Below are 8898 nucleotides of genomic sequence, written 5' to 3'. Positions count from 1 at the left end.
TTTCTACAAATCTCAATTCAAATTTTCAATAAAATATAAAATCATTTTGAAAAAATTTCGGTCAAAGTTTTTCTATTGAATATTAAGACCAATTATAAAGAATGACACGCTTTTTTACGTTGTAGAAAAAAATCGGGAAATCTCAGGCTCGATCAAATAAATTTGATCTGAATGAACACTTGATGTTCCGCGTATCATTACAGTCAAACGCATAAACATAGGTGAGTAGGATTGGGCAAACACTACCTTGGAACCTGCACTCTGAAACCCAATCAAAATCAACCGTAGAAAAGGCGAATGTATTTTTTTCTCAAAAATAAATAAAAATATCTTTTGAATAGTTTCCGCCGATGTTGAATTGCGGTCGAACCCCACCACCGATTTGTAAAGGATATCAAGAACGTAGAATAGTTATCAAGAGGATGTTTTATTATTTTCTGGACTGAAATTTCCGAAAAACTTTCCGACTTTTTATATCAACGAAAAATGATTTTTCGCAGGTCTCCCAAAACATTGTAAGAATTCCATGCTTAAACAAAGAAAGTACGGTGACGTAAGAGTTATCAATTACTTTTCTATATTGCGTTTGCGAAACAGTACTTTTCGATTTCAATTTTTTGTTTATGAAGATATTTTTTTGGTTTTCGGTAATTTGAATTTAGTCTTTTCATAATGTAGTTCGGACTTTCGGAGAAAGTGACGGATGATTTGTGCTCGGGGTGGTTTTTTTCTAGACATTTTTTGTTGTTTTAACTAGCATTTTTGAGGTGAATTTTTTATATCAGCCAAAAACTATTGTCGTGTTGAGCTCAATTTTAAATTTGAATATTTTTCGTAAATTTATGGGGGTTTAGAGATGCCAATTTGGCCAATTTGGGATAATCAACGCGTGATATATTTTGTGCAAATAACGCCTAAATAGATATTAATTCTGTTTTGAAATCGTTCAAAATGATCTTGAAGCATGCTATTTGAGCTAATTGCTAAATGTATTTTGGAACCTAACATAGCGTGTGTGGGGAATGATTTTTGTTCGAAAAAATATAAAAAAATAAAGTTTTAGAAATTTTCATCAAATTTTTTTTGTATTTTATGTTCAAATAAAATTTTTGTATTTTTTTTAGTACAGTTTTGGCTGCTGGCAAGCGTATTCATTCGCTAACTTAGTTGATGATGAAAGCATATTTATACAGTGAAGTTTTTGTCGTTGTTAAGATACAAAACACTCTCTCTCACTTTTTTGTGTTGGAGTCAATGATAAACTCACAATGAGGTTCGCAATTACTGGGAGATGCTCTGGCAGCAAACGTTGAATTTAATCTGAATTATCATTGTAGTGGGTGAGCTAATTGTAGATTTTATCGTATGTAACTCAAAAGATGAAATGCTACAGAAAAGCTTGTATATTAGACTTCTCGTATATTAGGGCGAAGCCCGGAAAGTTCCGATTGCTTTTAAAGCTAACTAAAAAGTTTTTCATTTAGATAATTGACACAAAAATTGAGAAAAAAAGTTTTGATTTATTTGCTCTTCGTTTTATCCGTCCACACGCTATGTAAGATACTAAAGACACGTTTAGCCTCTCATATGGTAATAATAGGATTAAATTGCTGCTCTTAATTCAATTTGGAACGTATTAATTTGGAACGTCTTATAAGAACGCAATATATCGCCGTTAATTATCCAAAGTTAGCCAAGTTAGCTTAACAACCCCGATAACTTAACAAAAAATAATCACAATTTCCTTCTAAATTTGAGCTTAAAACAACAGTGTCTTTCATATGGTTTTTTGGAAAATACCGTCAAAAACGCCCAGTTAACAAGTTTGGACAGTATCATAGACCAAGTGCAAAAAAAAATAGTCGTACGAAATTATTACAACCAATAAGGTAGCCTCAACTCAATTTGAAACGATTCTGTTCTGCGGGATATTTTGCCACGCATGAATAATTTGTGTTACGCTTTCAGCATTATGATTAAAATCTTCTAAGAGCATGGCAAATTTGGCATTTTTCAAACTCCCAGAACTTTGCGAAAAACGATCGGGGGTAAAATGTTTTTTTTTTGTAAATTTAGATTCAGCGAGTCACTATCTTCAATAGGGTATAATTTTTTCTTGCTAAAACTATTTTTTTTGATGATTTCAGCACAATTCCCCTAAGCTGACAAAATTGTTTTTTCTGTAAATCTTATATTGGAATGTTGTAGCTTGGATGTTCTCATTATCGATCGGCAACAGAATTTCTGTTGGCTGAGGAAATAGCTATCGAGTGAAAAACTGCTGCGAGGCTTTTGATGGAATATGACTACACCAAGTGAAGTGCGCACATTGTACTGTCTAATTTCTTGTTGTTCCGACTTTCGTAACGAAAGTAAGGGAATATTTGTGCTCGGGTGGATTTTTTTTTCTTCAGACAAATTTCGACTTCTTAACTAACCATTTTTGACGGTTTTTTTGTATCAGTCAAAAGGTATTGTTGTCATGAGCTTAAATTTGAAAAAAATGTTTCACCTGTGATCATTTTTCGTAAAGTTATGGGGGTTCAAAGATTGGCATTTTGGACAATTTTGGACAATTAACGCGCGATATATTTCGCGCTATTAACGCGTAAGCGGAGATTTAATCCGTCTTAGAAATCGTTCCAAATTGGTTGATGGAAACTTATTTGCCATAATTGATTTGTTATTAGGAGCAAAATCTATCCCTGTATATTTTATATGGCGTGTGGAGGGATCATTTTCAAAAAAAAAATCTCAAAGAATATATATATTTCTTTCATTATTTTATTACATCCAATTGTTTCAAGTTATTTTGCTCCGTAGACCTTAAAAGGCAGTCGGAACGTTCAGGGCTTCACCCTGATACGAGCAGTCTTGTTGATCTTTGGTTTCATAGCTCTAAGATGTCTCAAATTTAGCAGAACTGAATCCTCTTAGATCCATCCTGGCAAATCATGGTCATTATACTTTGAACTTACGGTTGTATTTTTTGCGGGAGAAGAGAGTTGGCTCGATCTCTAATGACCGTTTTCACACATCGTCAATTTCACAGGCTGGCAGCAAAACTAGGTATAATCAACAGTTTAATTAGAGAGCGATAAAAGAGTAGTAAATCAACTTCTATATATATATGGAAAGTTAACCGCCTGTTGAGATCTGATCTCGTGATATGACATCGCGCGATATGGCGTGACATCGTGCGATATCCAATCATATTCTTATTTTGAACCAAAAAGTGGGAAATGACTTCTCTATAAAGTGAGAGGTCATTTCTCCGAAACTTAACAGTCAAAAGGTGCGGTCCGAATTTCTTCTGTGTTTTTAAATCTTGGATAGCGGCTTTGGTAAAGGCATACTGAAGGTTTCATCAGACGAGGAAGTAGTTGCGAAAAAATTGCTACATTTTCAATTGTAGACCAATCATTATTGGCAATAGGCTTTGCGTTTTTGAATGATTCGATCTCGCATATCTAGTTTTTATTGTGTCATCTATCAAGTTTTTGTTAACAAGGTTGGAGCATTTGGTGAGGTTTCAGTCCTCAAGACAAGCATTACTATACACCAACGAAATTTGAGAGAGGCCAAAAAATCAGTGAACATTTACTTGTTGTAATGTTGGTCTGACTGTCAAGCAAAAATACTGAAGAGCTTTTCTTCTACTGGAAAGCCGCATATTTCACATATGGTTGCATACGTTGGCCAATGTTGAAGTCAAGTTCACTTGTTACTTGGTAGGATAGTCCAAACCCGTGACACTTGCAAGCTTAGCAATTTGATTTTCGAACATATTTTTTTTCACCAATTGAAAGATTTGAGCAATTTTTTAAATTAACTGGTTCTATTTGGAACACTTTTTGAAAGTTCTAAGAATTGGTAAACTTTGATGCAGTTGTTCTTTCACATGTTTTACCAATTTGAAGAATTGGTAAAACATGTGAAAGACTGCTAGTGGAATTGATCGTCAACGTTATCGGGAGAAGAAAGAAAATTATCGAATTCAACGAACATTGTGCTAGGTGGAGTCTATTGAAAGTGTGCGACCCATGGTTAGGCTGATTATAGAACGAAAGGGTGTCTATGAAACCATCGCCGGCTGTAATAAAATCCGCAAAGGGGAGTACTCGGATGGAACCGTTAGCGAGCTTATTGTTTATTTAGTATTGTTTCTTTTGTGAGGCCAAAAAGAAGTCTAGAGTTTCTCATCTGATATCTTTGGCTTACAAATGTTGATGTTTTTTTTCAGATTATTCTATGCATTGCAGAATTGTGCTGCTGTGAATGTTTTAGCAATTTCAAGCTGGCTTGTCGGCGTTTGCCCGTTTTTGCTCCCTAATTCGACACTAGATCGGGTTGGATTCGACCCTGATTCGACCTTAGTTCGAGCATGACTCAAACCCTATCAAAACCCTGATTCGACCCTGGTTCGACCTTAGTTCGACCATCAGACTAAAATTCAGTATGATTCTTCGACTATCAGACCGAAATAATGAGTTTTTTTTTTCGGTCTGGAAAAATTCGGTGTTCGGCCAATATCGGTCTGATTCAGTATGATTCTTCGACCATCAGACCGAAATAATGAGTTTTTTTTTTCGGTCTGGAAAAATTCGGTGTTCGGCCAATATCGGCAATATCGGTGTTCGGGCCAAAAGAGAGAGAGAGAGAGAAGAGAGAGAGAGAGAGAGAGAGAAGAGAGAAAGAGGAGAGAAAGAGAGAGAGAGAGAGAGAGAGAGAGAGAGAGAGAGACAGAGGAGAGGAGGGAGAAGAGAGAGAGAGAGAGAGGAGGAGAGAGAGAGAGAGAGAGAGAGAGAGCGAGAGATAAAGATAGGGACATGCGAGAAGAGAGAAAGAGAGAGAAAGAGAGAGAGAGAGAGAGAGAGAGAGAGAAGAGAGAGAGAGAGAGAGAGAGAGAGAGAGAGACAGAGAGAGAGGAGGGAGAGAGAGAGAGAGAGAGACAAAGAGAATAAAAAAAGCTTCCGTATTCACAAAACTTTGAGTACATTCCTTCCATATCAGAATTCTTGAAACTCAACTAGTTGAAATTCATACAAAAATAGCAGTTGATTGCTATTTTGTACTTCTTTGTTTTCCAGTCTAACAAATTTGTCAGCGTCAGGAGCAATTTATGTAAAAAAATAACAAGCTAAGAAAGTTGTTACTTTTTTTTTCAAAATACTTGTAAAACCAGTCAGAACTGATTCTTGTTTTGCATATCTTGGAATTTTTGGCGCCCGTTAAAGCACTGAGGAAAGGGACGTCTAAATAGCAATCCATGAATGAATCATAACTGTCAGAAACTTATTTACTTAAATATGGGCAAAGCAGAACCTCTGGGTTGAAAAACGTTTCGATTGGAAATTGATGATTCGTCTCAGTAATTAAATGGGTTTGTCAGAAATTTAAAAAAAAACTACATGACGATGATTCACACCATGGGTGGCAAGCAAAGAATTGGAGCACAGAAACCGAATCAAGATATAAAAAGAATTTCAAATTTGCTTCCTTAGTTGAAATTTCAATTTCCGCACTTTTCGTGACATATTTGGCTTTAGGATATAATATATAAAAATATAGAAAATTTCAACAAAACTACTTGTTCAAATCGGTCTTAATTTCTATTTTGAATTTTTTCATTGCTTTTATGTCAGTTGCTTTTTTTTCAATTTTTACTCTAAAGCTTTTATAATTATGTGCATCAATATATTCTTTAAAATGATATATTCTTTACAACTTTTTAATTATTATCAGAATAGTTTAGCGGCTCTCGATTAAATAAAAGATTGCGAAGCCTCTACTTGTGAACATGTATTGTCGTAAATGATAAAATTTGAAAAAATTGAAAGCGGATTGGAAATGAGAATCTCCCTTCTATGGTATATATTAAACAAAATTCCGAACCTTAAGTAAAAACAGCAAACTAGTAATACATCTGAAGCTTCCAAAATGGCATTTTTAGGTTAGATTGAATTTTCGAGCGCAAAAAAAAGTTTTCTAGCCTGTGAAAATAAAAAAAAAGAAAGACTACGTATTCTATGACTACTTTTTTGGCAAACTATGAAAACAAAAGCGTGTTTTCAAAACTAGCTTTCAGATACAAAAATTTTGCTTATAGTAAAGGCAGCTGATTTTGAATACAATTATTTAAAACGAAAATGAAGGTTTGTTACTCTTATCTTTTCCATTAGAATCCACCTTCAATAATTGTGCAAACTTTGAAAAGACGTATATAACTAGAAATAACTTAATCATAATAAAACTGTTGATTATTTCTCAAAAAATCTTTTTTAATAATTTACAAAAAGTAGTTTTTTCGTCTCGAATTTTGTCAAATTTTTTTATCTAAGCTATCTCATAAAAAAGCAATAAAAAATAAATCAATTTTTGCAGATACTTTTAAATTAAATAGCGCAAAATGTACCGCACGCTAATGACCCCAAGTTGACAAAATTAGTTTTTTCCCTTCAAAAATTGCCCAGAAAAAAATCATCACAGATAGAGTCTCATTTTAAGTTTGAGGTGGAAGATCAAAAGTTTGTGGGAAAATCAAAGTTTTTTCTAGAGAAAAAATCACCCACAAATTTTAAGTCTTTTTCTACGAAAGTAGTTAGAAACAAAGTGATAATCTTGACAGTATTCGAAGCATCAGAAACAAACATATCAATAATGATGATCACAGTCATCATAATTGTAGTAGTAATAATTATAATCTTATAACTATAATAATCAAAATAATCATAGTTAAACTCAGAATCATATTAATCCTAAGCAAAATCATAATCAAAACCATAGTAACCATAAAAAGTTATAATAGTTATCATAGTAACTGCAAAATGTCTGATTTAAAAAAAAATCTTTATATTGAAGAAAAATTTATTAATTTTATAAATGTGCTGTGAAAAATGTTTTGAATGTTAGGACAGTTTTTTCTTCGCTAAAAAAATACAAAAAAATGTGCAGACTAGTTTTCTTGTTATATAGTAGGACTATGACGAGAGCTTCTTCCATGATATCATAAATTTAATTCAGCAAAAAAATTTGTGATAGCAGAAAAATACAACTTCTGGAAATCAAAAGTTTTTTTGCAACTGAAATTTTTCATTAGAAATTGAGAGTACAAAAAGCAAACAAAACTCTGTATCCAACTGAATTTCATTCGAACAGAAAAATTTTCAAAGTTGAAATTTGTTGTAGGTGTCAGCATAAGGGCACAATTCTTATAGTAAAAATTAAAAAAAAAAGATAGTAGAATAATTTTAATGCAAAAAAATGCCACTGTGCTCGGATTCACATTTTTTTTTATAAACAAATAACTAATGTTTTCACCTTGTAGAGCCACCTTTTTATCGCCTGGCATTCACTTTTTTTTGCTGCACAACTTGGAAACCTTGAGTGTTTTAAAGTGTTAGTGTTAAATTCAGCAATTTTCAAAAATGGTAATTTTTGAAAAATTAACAGATAGACCCCCAAATAGACCACGTGATTATTCTACCAGATTTTTGTCTGAAACTCAATTTGTGTCTAAAAAGACTGTATCAAAATTTTTTTGAAAAACGTATTTGACTTCGGGTCGGATTGAAAACATTCATCAAGGTACACAGCATTCGATGATGTACGAGCGCTCTTTGAGATGAAGTTCGTTTTAGTATTTAAAAGCTTTGATCGCATTTAGAGTCTCATTTTAAGTTTGAGGTGGAAGGTCAAAAGTTTGTGGGAAAATCAAAGTTTTTTCTAGAGAAAAAATCACCCACAAATTTTAAGTCTTTTTCTACGAAAGTTAGAAACAAAGTGATAATCTTGACAGTATTCGAAGCATCAGAAACAAACATATCAATAATGATGATCACATTCATCATAATTGTAGTAGTAATAATTATAATCTTATAATCATAATAATCAAAATAATCATAGTTAAACTCAGAATCATATTAATCATAAGCAAAATCATAATCAAAACCATAGTAACCATAAAAAGTTATAATAGTTATCATAGTAACTGCAAAATGTCTGATTTAAAAAAATCTTTATATTGAAGAAAAATTTATTAATTTTATAAATGTGCTGTGAAAAATGTTTTGAATGTTAGGACAGTTTTTTCTTCGCTAAAAAAATACAAAAAAAATGTGCAGACTAGTTTTCTTGTTATATAGTAGGACTATGACGAGAGCTTCTTCCATGATATCATAAATTTAATTCAGCAAAAAAATTTGTGATAGCAGAAAAATACAACTTCTGGAAATCAAAAGTTTTTTTGCAACTGAAATTTTTCATTAGAAATTGAGAGTACAAAAAGCAAACAAAACTCTGTATCCAACTGAATTTCATTCGAACAAAAAATTTTCAAAGTTGAAATTTGTTGTAGGTGTCAGCATAAGGGCACAATTCTTATAGTAAAAATTAAAAAAAAAAGATAGTAGAATAATTTTAATGCAAAAAACTGCCACTGTGCTCGGATTCACATTTTTTTTTATAAACAAATAACTAATGTTTTCACCTTGTAGAGCCACCTTTTTATCGCCTGGCATTCACTTTTTTTTGCTGCACAACTTGGAAACCTTGAGTGTTTTAAAGTGTTAGTGTTAAATTCAGCAATTTTCAAAAATGGTAATTTTTGAAAAATTAACAGATAGACCCCCAAATAGACCACGTGATTATTCTACCAGATTTTTGTCTGAAACTCAATTTGTGTCTAAAAAGACTGTATCAAAATTTTTTTGAAAAACGTATTTGACTTCGGGTCGGATTGAAAACATTCATCAAGGTACACAGCATTCGATGATGTACGAGCGCTCTTTGAGATGAAGTTCGTTTTAGTATTTAAAAGCTTTGATCGCAGTTAGAACTGAATGCTATTTAAACTACAAGATTGAAACTACATTTATGACTTTATGTTTAGTGTTGTTT

General features: G+C 32.5%; 1 protein-coding gene across 1 annotated transcript in view; it reads right to left on the bottom strand.

Moving 5' to 3' along the window:
* The window catches only part of LOC134846300 (gamma-aminobutyric acid receptor subunit beta-3-like), a 159622-nt gene that overhangs the window by 58808 nt on the left and 91916 nt on the right, over positions 1–8898 (bottom strand). The gene's annotated exons all lie outside the window — the stretch shown is intronic.

Source organism: Symsagittifera roscoffensis, chromosome 5 (genome assembly GCF_963678635.1).
Source record: "Symsagittifera roscoffensis chromosome 5, txSymRosc1.1, whole genome shotgun sequence".
NCBI classification, from domain to species: Eukaryota; Metazoa; Xenacoelomorpha; order Acoela; family Convolutidae; genus Symsagittifera; species Symsagittifera roscoffensis.
This window is presented reverse-complemented; position numbering and strand designations above follow the sequence as displayed.